General features: G+C 35.9%; 1 long non-coding RNA gene across 1 annotated transcript in view; it reads left to right on the forward strand.

Annotated features, from left to right (window-relative positions):
• The window catches only part of LOC116591233, a 72,604-nt gene that overhangs the window by 41,588 nt on the left and 18,860 nt on the right, over nucleotides 1–12,156 (forward strand). The gene's annotated exons all lie outside the window — the stretch shown is intronic.

A 12,156-nucleotide genomic window follows, 5' to 3' on the forward strand; every position in this document is an offset into this window, starting at 1 on the left:
TAGGGTGATTATGGAGGAACCCAAACAAGAATGATTTCATTCACCATGCATATTATTTTTTACTATCTTCTACTCCATGAATGTAAGTTGCTCTAGGGCAAGGATTTTTATCTCACTTCTTCATTGATGTAAGCTACTGCCTGGTACACAGTAGGCATTCAAAAATATTGGTGAATTGGGGTACTTGGGTGGCTCACTTGATTAAGCATCCCACTCTTGGTTTTGGTTCAGGTCATGATCTGAGGGTTGTGAGATGCAGCCCTGCATTGGGCTCTGCATTCAGTGGGGAGTCTGCCTGAAGATTCTCTCCCTCTGCACTCTCCCTCTCTCTCTCAAATAAATAGATAAATCTTTAAAAATTATATATATATATATATATATATATGATGAATTAAGGAATAAAATAATTCCTATCAATTATTTTTAAAAGAGCCTATGTTGCAATATAATCATTACACTACAGAAAAAGTGGCTGTTGTCCAAAATTATTCTTTTTTTTCTTAAACAGAAGCTTTTCTGTTAAATCTTTGGCCAGGAGATGGAATTGGGAGGGAGACAAACCATAAGTGACTCTTAATCTCACAAAACAAACTGAGCGTTGCTGGGGGGAGGGGGGTTGGGAGAAGGGGGGTGGGGTTATGGACATTGCGGGGCGGGGGGTGTGCTTTGGTGAGTGCTGTGGGGTGTGTGGACCTGGCGATTCACGGACCTGTACCCCTGGGGATAAAAATAGATGTTTATAAAAAATAAAAAATTAAAAAAAAAATCTTTGGCCAGGAAATACCATAATGAAGGTAATTCAACACCTGTTGTTGTTGGTTTTTTTTGTTTTTTTTGTTTTGTTTTGTTTTGTTTAGTTTGTTTTGCTAGGTCATAGCACATTTTATACTTGTTTCTGCTAAAAGCTATATGACTTAATCTCTGATTTAGACTTATAAAAATAAATCTCCATAATTTTTACAAATAGCATTAATTTTTAAAAGATAAAGGATAAACCAATATTAAATCTTACATCTTTCTTTTCTTTGCTTGTTTATTGCTCTATTTCAAGTGCTCAGAATAATACCTGGCAGGTAGTAAGTGCTCATTTTTCTTTTTTCTTTCTTTTTTTTTTTAAATGGAATATTACTCAGTCATAAAAGAGAATGAAATCTTGCTATTTGCAACAACATGAATAAAACTAGATAGTATTATGCTAAATATAAATATGCTAAGTCAGTCAGAGAAAGAAAAATACCATATGATGTCATTCATATGTAAAATTTAAGAAACAAAACAAATGAGCAAAGTGGGGAGAAAAAAACAGAGAGGGAGGCAAACTAAGAAATAGACTCTTAACTATAGAGAACACATTGACGGTAACCAGAGGGGAGGTGGGTCAGGGGACCAGTTAAATAGGTGATGGGGTTAAGGAGGGCACATGCGAGGAGCGCTGAGTGTTGTATGGAAGTGCTGAGTCACTATATTGTACACCTGAAACGAATAGTACATTGTATGTTAACTAACTGGAATTTAAATAAAAACCTGAGAAAAATTATTTTAAAGTACTAGTTTTCTTTCCCTTTTTAAGATTTTATTTATTCATTTGAAAGAGAGGGCAAGCAGGAGAGGCAGAGGGAGAGGGAGAAGCAGACTTCCCACTGAGCAGGGAGCCCAATATGGGGCTCAATTCCAGGACCCTGGGATCGTGACCTGAGCTGAAGGCAGATGCTTAACAGACTAGGCCACCCAGGTGCCCCATAAAGTACTAGTTTGCACTAAGAAAAAAAAAATGGAACTAAGACTACAGAATTCCAAACTAGCAACAATATATCCCCCCCCCCCAGGAAAAACATCCAATAATAAATATCACCATTAATTACATTTCAGCACTAATTACATTTTACTTTTTATCAAGAGGAATGGCTGGCTATCTTTTCTAGCACACCCAAAACTATAGTTATCCTATACATTTTTCTCACTTTTGCTGTTTATTGTAAATTAAACTTTAAAATTTAGAAGTGAAGTTTCTGATTAAAAAAAAAAAAATGGACTATTGAGATGATGAAGAACAAAAGGATGCCAAACTCAAATCTTGGTTGAAGATCAGGTTATCAACATTCCTTATGACAATAATGAAACTAAGGTCAAATATTTTATAGAAATAGAGGGAGAAAAGAAATGGGATGTAAAATTTCAAATTACTAAGAGATTTTTTAAATGAGCAAAGTCAACATAATCATTCCATAGATGTCAAAATTAAATAAATGCAAATAGCAGGAAGAAAACAAAAAATAAGATGTTAAAAACAACATATAACAGAGGTCATAATATAATGAATGGACTAAAAAGCCCCTTCCAAAAGACCAACCATTCCGTTTGAATAAACAAAAAGGAAAATCTATAAATGCTGATTTTGTAGGGACATAGTTAAAGTAAAATAACACAGAAGAATTGAAAATAAATAGAAAAGTAAAAACATAATCAGAAATAAAAATAAAGCAAACTTGAAAATAATATATGAATAAGTGTTCTGGCAGAAAATTTTTAACATATTCAGTTCAGATAACTTGAAGAGAGTTGAACGGAAACCACCAGTTATAGCAGGAAATTATTATCATCCCTAGGTCTCAGTGGGTAAAGGGAGAAACCTTATTACTGGAATCCAGAGGCTATCTGACAGAAGCTGTGATTTTGTTCAAAACCTATAGGCATATGGCAACTCTACATGAAGGAATCAAGGAATAGGTATCCCAAGTTCATTCTGCTCCCTTCATGGGATATCCTGCCTGTGCGCCTGCTGGCCAAACCCAGCTAGAAGCCAGGGGGCACAGGCATCTCTTGATGTGTATGGTCCATACAAATTAGCATGTCGAGGCAGAGAACAGTAAAGAGTGGAGGGTGAATCTGGGAGGAATGCATAAGTTTTCCACCATGAATTGTCATAAAAGATAAGTAGAATTCAGCTTACAATCATTAAGTGAAGAAAAGTGGGGATGGATAAAAGTGGATAAGGTTAAAAATTTCAAAGATACATAGGAAGGAGTTTTTATGTGCCTATAAATGTATCATTAAAATATATAAAATAAAAAACATCAGCAATATAAGAATAATTTGATCAAACTCTGGCTGTGGAATGACATAGCTTAAAATTTGACATAACCAGAACTGACGGAATGATTGACAAATGTGCTTGATAAACATATACAGAGAGCTTTTCACTTAACTGAGAAACATATTTTTTCTAAAGACTCAGGAAAAATTATTCATCCACAAGAAACAAAATAAGTCTCAGTAATTTCCAGAAGAGAATATTTATAGAAACATTCTCCGACCACAATTCAATAACTAGAATTTACCAAGCATGAATTTTACATTCTAGTATAAATCACATATGACTATAAGGAATATGTTATTATTACCTTTATTTCAGAAATGATAAAATCATAAAACTCAAGGAAAGACTTCTTATTTTAAACTCCTGTGGAGGTAGTAAATAAAACCAAATATCAGTTATATGTACTCTTGCAACAGAATGAAGTGATAAAGATAATGAGGGGGAAAGATAGCACCAGAAGATAGTATGCATATATATATTATAGCTACAGATTATGTATGTATATATGTAAGTGTATATATATAGACATATATGTATATGCATATGTGTGGAGATTTTGTGTGTGTGTGTGTGTATATGAATATATATACGAAACCAGAAGGAAAAAATCAAATAAAAAAAGGAATTTCTCTAAAGATTCAACTATTCAGATTGAAAGAGTACCAGACAAAATGAAAGGAGTAACATGACTAAACACATCTTGTAAAAATTTCCTATTTCAAAGATTGTTAACCTTGTTAACCACAAGTCTGTAGCTACAAAAACCTAAGAATAATCATAAATACATCTAACATTTAAACAGGTAGGAAAGATCTCAACTGGAAAGAAAACTTAAAATTTTTGTTCCCTTCTGCCCATCTTCTGAGTACTTACTTTCTCTTCTGGACAAATGTACCCATGCACTAAGATCATGGTTTTCTTGAGATTTCCTGTCAGTTGCTTTCAAACACTGATGTCCAGGCCTAAAACCAAAAATCACTTGAGGTCAGTTACAATCTCTCTATATATTTTTATTAGCTATCTTTCAAAATGCATTGATGCAGCAATTGATGACTTAGATCCTTCTGAAACTTTTTGTTTGGAAATAAATTACAGAACAGTGATTCAGTTTATGTTGAAAAAAGAAAACCTATGAGGTGTGTGTGTGTGTGTGTGTGTGTGTGTGTCTAAACAGAGACTGAAACTGGAAGAACACAAGCATACAGCTAAGAGTGGTTACCAGAAGGATATTCAAAACTTCATGAAGATCCAACTATTGATCTGAAGAATATTTCCAGCCTCACCCAGGACAATCAGCACAGATCCATGTTCAGCAATCAACCAACATAATTATGCTTACATGAAAAAAAAAGTCCAAATGTACAAGCAACTGTATTCAAACCAGGTGACTTCATCTGAGGCCATTTCACTATATAGATGAATTAAGTGGAAAATATCATTTAACAGACTACCACATTCTCCAGACTTCTTTATTTTATTTTACTTTTATTTATTTGGGAGAGAGGGAGCAAGTGGAGATGCAGAGGGTTAGGGATAAGCAAATGTCACACTTAGGGTGGAGCCCCAGGTGGGGCTTGACCCCATGACCCTGAAATCACAACCTGGGCCAAAATCAAGAGTCAGACACTCAGTGGACTGAACCACTGAGGTGCTCCTCCAGACATGTCTCTTGGCTTATGTTAACTATAATAGCTTTAGAGATATATAAATATGTCTTTAAAATTTTGAAAATTTTGTTGCAACATTTTTGCCATGTCCATACATTTGTGGTTCAATCAGTTACTGCAATTGTTCTGATTCCCTGTGGTTCCTTAAGATAGCCCACTGAGTTGAAAGAGTTGTTATTTCTGAGTTCCTGCAGTTCACATTGCTATCTAGAAAGTGATACACGTAAACAATCACATCTTATTCACTTTGAACTCATTCATAAAAAGAGCATTTGCCTGTTTCATAGCCTAGTTTTACAATTTTGTGTTTTAGTTGTGCTATCAATGCATTTTCTGTTATTGAATGTCTTACTCATTGTTCCACAAATTCCTTGAGGATAAGGATCAAATTCTATTCATTGCTGCATCCGTATTTCCTAAGATCTGCCTACTTATGACTGGCATAGAAAAATAGAAAATAAATATTTTATGGGTACATAGAATGATGGGTGGATGGCTATATTCATGAAAACCTTCAGCTTTATTTCATCAGAAGAATTTTTCATATAGGATTTCTAGAGAGGTAATTTGTATATATCCTTTGTTAAAACCATTAAACATTGTTCTGACTTTACCGTGTTGATATGCTATAATAAACAGTTTTTAAATCTCCCTACCTTCCCCCCACAAAAAAAAATTTAATCCAAGTGATTAACAAGTAACCTGACATGAAAAATACTGTATATTTCTATCTTTCTGGCCAACCATTTTCATTGATCCCGACAATTCCTCTTTTCTTTGTTCTCTAAAAGATTATTTCCCAATCTTTTCTATCCAGGTCATCAAACAATACTAAGATTTTATTTCAAAATGTGTTCTCAGATTTCTAAGATACATTTTAAACTCCTCTAACCAACATTTCTATTAAGAGATCGTGCCTGGCATAATGTGTCTTTATTTGACCAATTCAAGATTGACAAGTCCCACAAAGTGATAGAGAAACTCCTTCTCTAAAGCTTGTCACTCCTAAGTCTTTACCAAAAACCTAAATTCATTTTTACTTTATTTCTGTATCATCCGCCCAGCTGCAGGTTAATCATCCTATGACAGCTGTTGCTCACTGAATTAAACCAAAATGACATTAGTGAACAAAATTGAGCAAGCAAACCATAAAAATCCTAGAATGGAACAGATTATTTTCATTGTGTTCTCAATCTGAGAAAAGAAGAGATGTTAGAGGAGCTGTTACATTAAAAATTTCACATTAAAAAAATCCACTTCTGGCTACTTTCCTGTTTTCTTTTGGTCAAATGGCTTTAAATTGCCATTAAAAATCAGTAAAGAAATAATAAGAAGGAAAATCTCAATCTAAACTGAGATCTGTGAAATTAGGCTCACTCTCTATTGAATATACCCTGCACCTGTTACATTTTGCCACTGGAACGGGATAAGCATTGTAACTAAATGGATTACGCTGCATTTTACTAGAAACAAATTACCCAATACTACCATTTATGAGTTAAGACTTCCTGTAAGAAAATAGTGCAGGAAAAAAAGAGGGATTATTTCATATCTTTGAAGGGTGTTTTATCACACTGTGCAATTGCATGCAATTTAACACCTAAACTGCTTAAAGTGCAAATGATATCAACTAGTCCACCCTAAGGGCTTGGTAATAGTCCTGCGTTTGTGCTGCTAGGGCTGGTTTTGTCAGCACTTCCATTATAAGCCTGGTCTTTCAGGATTTTTTTCCACTCAACCATGAAAATTTGCTGTAGTTTACAACTTGGCATAGCAGGTTTTAGCTTAACAGCTCCTATTTTTCTTCCAGCTATTTTGTCCCAAAAGAAGTCAGTTGGCCATCTCTTTGTAAAGAAAGGAAGAAAAAGAATTTATGCTATAAATTATAGAAAGTAAATTTCAAATTAATAGTTCAACTCGAGTTTTATCTAACCTTATTGATGCTAGGGTAGTTTTGCCCTTATGGTCCCATCTCCTCATGAGGCTCCTGAAATATTTGGGGAACAAGAATCAATCCTTTCCAGAGTAACTTCTGGCCTGGCAAGTTTTCCTCGGTCCATAAATACTGGGACTACAGTGGACAAATAAGAATATGTTTCATAAATGGCCATGTAAATCTCAAGAGGGTTAAAAAGGATAGGAGCAGAGACATGAGGACAATTACGTCTAGTTAACCGCCTCCTGGAAACACACACGTCCTCAGAAGAAAGCATTGTCAGCCTTAGGCCATGGGAAGCAAGGTGTCCCAGTGTGGATGTTCCAACTTTTCTGATTTCTCTCACTTCTCCTGCGGATCAAGGGCATTTCTCAAGTGCACTTCTGGAGACATTCTCCCCATTTCTCACAAGAAATAATTTTTCATCCACAACCTCTAGTTTTCATGAAGAAAACTACATTTTCGTTTCTTTTGTTGTCTTGACAACCTAAAGCATCTCTACACCTGTGATAGCTCAGCAGAAGAGGGGCTGTGGTCTCTTCGGGTTGACCGTCTCCCCTAGAGAAATAGTTTAAAAATAGTTTAAACAACATTGATGTACTGGTTCCTTGGAAGTTAAATATAATGTACATATAAAATTATTTTGGCCCCCAGCCTTATCTACTGGTTTAACGTTGACTACATTTTAAATTTCTTCCACTGCCATATGTTTAGAAATTCTTTTGTATAATACTGATAATATCATATTTATCATAATAATATAAATTTTAAATTTAGAATATTGTAAATTTGCTTACTTTGTCTCATTCATGTCAGGGATTTATACATTTTATTCAACAGTTTCAGGTGAAAACTTTTGGTTTTACTCATCATTTCTACTTTTTTTCCTATTTTCCTATTCAATCATTTTTTTTTATTGAGGTAAAAAGACTTAACATGAGATCAACTCTTCTGGTAAATTTTTTAGTGAACCACACAGTATTGCTAACTATGGGTGCAATGCTGCAGAGTGGGTCTCTAGAATTTCTTTGTCTTGGACATTGATGGACATTGATGTGACTTTCATTTTGTTGCTTTTCATTTTTTTTCTATGTTTACAATGATTATTTAATAATAAAATACTCAAAGCCATAGATCTTAAACATGGCCTGCACTGTGGTCATGGGTTTTGATATATTCATGTTTATTTTCTTAAATTGCAAATCATTTGCTTTCATTATGACTGGCTGTTTAGTACCTGTGTTATCTGGAATAGCGTTTTTCTCAGGTACCTAATTCTTTTGTATCTTTTTATCCCTAGTTTTTTGTTTAATTTAATCATGTACAGCAACTTTTCTGTAAAATGTACCTGTTACGAATTATAATTTAAGCTTCATTTATAACCTTCCCTTGAATGAAAGTTTCTTTTCTTCTCACAAATGTTTTGTGAAAATAAAACCTCTGTATCCTACAGAGAATACATAATCTGCCCTCCTCCCCTCACTCTCTCTCTTTCTGTCTTTTCTCTATGTGTATTGGAGGGTATAATTAAGATTTTTTTAATTTGTGTTAATCAAATCTTTTTTATCATTTTTATCATATTTATCATATTTCATCTAGTTTACCTGTTAAATTCTAAGATAATATATTAAAATCTTCTACTGTGATTATTGTATTATCAACTCTTTTTATTTCTAAGGAATTATGAATATTCTACTACTGGATTGTTTGTAAGATGAACATTAATGTTATTATGTACTTCGTTTACTTTAATTTTATCCATACACAGATAAATTAGATATAGATAACAAAGACTTAAATATATTTGTTAAAAATAATGAAGATAACCACCAGAAAAACAGACTGCATAATACAACAGGGAATTCAGAAGACATTGCTATCAAGTGAGCAAAAGCGAGGAATGGGACAAGAGGAAAGTAGAAAGTGATACTGAAAGAGTAGCAAAGAATCATCATACAATTGTAACAAAATAGAACACAACAACAAAAGATGAAAGGAATGAACATTTCAGTTATCCAGAATAATATGAATTGATTAAATTCTTATATATTAAAACAAAGATTGTTGAATTAAATTAAAAAACAAAATGGAGAGGGGTGCCTGCATGGCTCGGTTGGTTAAGCATCCAATTCTTGATCTCAGCTCAGGTCTTTATCTCAGGGTCATGAGTTTAAGCCCAGCATTGGGCTCCACTTTTCTGAATAGAAAGAGCCACATTTAGAACAAAATGGCAAAAAAAAAAAAAAAAGTCAAGTTACATTACTTATCAACCTTTACATTTGCAGCATCCAGCCCATTTAGTATGTCCCCACTGATTTTATTACAGTAGTCTTTCTCCATTCTGATTTTGACTATAAAATAGCTCTTTAAGTGGACTCCATACCTGCAAATTTGCTACATCCAATCCCTCGACATTATAGCTTGAGTAATCTTTCTAAAATGCTGAGTTCCTCTCAATGTCTCCGACCGCGTTTCTCCCTAAGTCTCCAGTTTCATCACCCACTGCTGCCCTGTGAATCTTTTCCTTTAGCCACAGTAAACTGCAGTTCTTAAAGTTCTCAACATAACCCGTAGTATAGCATGTCTGAGTTTTATTATTCAGTAAAAGCTCCACGAGAACAGAAATTGTGTCCGCACAGGCGCTCAATAAATATTTGTTCAGTGAATGAATGAGTGTGTGGATAAGTAAATGAACAAGGAATGAGGGAATGGCTAAATGGATGAATAAATTCTATTCCCTTTTTCTGGACTTCCACTTCCATCAGACTGTCCAATACCTACACTCGTTTTTCAAGGCTCCTCTGAGAAGCTTATGACAGTGTATGATATAATTACTTCTTTTGTAAAAACTTCTATATAAGCTGGAAGTAATGCTTGATGTATTACCTAAAAATAACATCCTTTTATCAAGTGAACGGGATTCATGTTCATTCCTCTCTCTGCCTTTATTTCCTTCCTATTATTTATCCAATGATCCCAATCCTTTCCTTTTTGTTTTGTTTTGTTCCACTCAATTCAGGATTTTTCTTTTTCTCAGTGACAAGTATTCCTCTTGTCTTCTAATACGAAGTCAAGAGTTCAGCTCTCCGAGGTTCTGGAGAATGAGTTACAGTCCCAGGAGATGACTCACAGAGAGAAAGGAGATCAGCCCACACACTTCACCTACGCTTTCTCTGAGCTGACTCACGTCTAGAAAAGAATGGCATAGTGGAGAGGAAGGGCAGGGACAAACTTTCTTGGCCTCAGTTTCTTTTTGTGTAAAATGAGGATCTCAGATCTGATGATCTTGACCACGGCTAATCTATGACCCGAAAGAAAAATATTTTGTACCAAATAATCCCAGTTCTACCTTAGATACCTAAAACACTGACAGTTCTTTCCTTTACACGACTTTTTTTCCAAAACCTCCTACTATATCTCAAGAAGTGAGGGAGGGACTAGTTTTAAACGAAACTGACTATGGGAATTAGGGTAATGAAGGAAACCCTCAGCCTCTCACTTTGGGGCCTATTGTGATTAGACGACAAAGGCAGGCGTTAGGCAGACCAAAACCCAGCCCATCTACGTATACTCTTTTCTGTGTCTCTTAGACTAAAGGACCCTCAGCTGGAGTCAAAAACCTGACCAGTTTCCACACATATTAATTTGTTCTTCTCAATCTTCAAATAGCTCTAAATTGTGGTGTGCCTGGATTAATTGTGAGGTGTGCCTCAAGTAATTTCTTGCTAATCATAAACTACCAAATTTTGCAAATAATTATCTTTTTAAACAAATTAGATATCTACAGTATCATTCTCACTAACTTGTAGCCCAGTCTTTCCTGGAACAACAAAGATGAAATTAGAAGCAAGAATATTTAGAAAAATAAGCATGGGTTCTGCATGTAGACATCATTCCTTATATCTGTTACTGGAAAGATACTATTTAGGACTAATGTAGCAAATGATTAATTCAATTAATAACCAATCATTGATTTGAGAATGCATGTATGGTAAATAGGGGAGGATGATCTAAGTGGGAGGGAATGCGGATAAGAAAGAACTGCTTTGATTAGCATAATCTTATATAAGAGGGAGTCTGGGAGGTAGGCTTTCCTCTGCTCCGTAAATTAATTTATTACTCAACTCTTATCTACCAGATGCCCTTCAGAGGGTCTGTGCTATGATTTCTTGCAGGGTTTCTCAGCCACAGCTACATATTAATACCACTTAGAAAACCTTTTATAAGATATCCTTGCCTAGGCCTTGACTTCCAGAGATCCAGTTTCAACTGGTTTCCCATTAATCCAGTGGTTCTCAAAGGTTAGCATGCCTCAAAATTATCTGGTTGTCTTGTGAAAATACAAATTGCTAGGGACCACCTCTGGGGATTTTGAATGGTCTTGGATAGAGCCTGAGAATTTGTAAGTATCGCTGGTCTGTGAAGCACATTTTAAGAAACACTGTATTCAACCATGCCACAAAAAGTAGCAAAGGATCATAACACCTTGGAAACCTATTAAAAACACAGCTTCTCAGACTCTGCTTGTTACAGGTGGGAGAGCCTGCCTCGTGTAAATGGAGGTTTCAAGTCGTGGATTCCCCATAAAAGATTTACGCGAGGATCCACACTCAAATGAAGACAACCAGAGGAAAGGTAAAAAGTACAAAGCAGTTCATTATGGACACTATGCTCTCAAGAAGGGAGAGTGGGTAGGCCTGGAGGTGGCAATGCACCAGGGTTAGGAGTGTCTTTTCTTTGTTTGCCTAGGTTATGGGTCATAGCTAGAGTGGTTTCCCACTGAGGTTGTTTCCAGTCATTTAAAGGATTCCTTCTAGGGGCACCTGGGTGGCTCAGCTGGTTAAGCGACTGCCTTTGGCTTGGGTCATGATCCCGGAGTCTCGGGATCAAGTCCTGCATCTGGCTCCCACTGGGAGGGAAGTCTGCTTCTCCTGCTGACCCTCTCCCCTCTCCTGCTTCTCTCTCTCTCTCACTCTGTCTCTTGAATAAACAAAATTAAAAAATACAAAAGACTCCCTCTACCTGTTGGGAGGGGGTGTTTTGGCTCTATAAGGTTCTTGCCAGAATGTCTTGGCCATCTTGGGGGGGGGGGGTTAGGTGTCAAAACCACAATGTAAATTTATCATACTGAAGCTGTAGGTTGCCCTGGGGCAGATGTTGAAGAGGAGAGTGAATGTTCTACACCTGTGGCTCTTGGTCTGTCAGCCCCAGAGGATGGAAAGCCACAGAGCCAGGATGGTAAAAGACACAAAGGCAGGATGTTTTGCCCTCAGGCTTCTAATGTGTCACCTATTTACCCTGACCTTTGCCTCTGGCTGGTGTCTAACTATCATTCTTGTGAAGATTTTGATCAGAATGTTTGGCATGGAACCGGGAAAGTTCAATTTTAACAGTTCCCCTCAATGACTCTTCTCACCAGGCTAGGTTGGCGATCCCTCCAACAAGAGACCTCTGGC

The sequence above is a fragment of the Mustela erminea genome, chromosome 5 (genome assembly GCF_009829155.1).
Source record: "Mustela erminea isolate mMusErm1 chromosome 5, mMusErm1.Pri, whole genome shotgun sequence".
Lineage (NCBI taxonomy): Eukaryota > Metazoa > Chordata > Mammalia > Carnivora > Mustelidae > Mustela > Mustela erminea.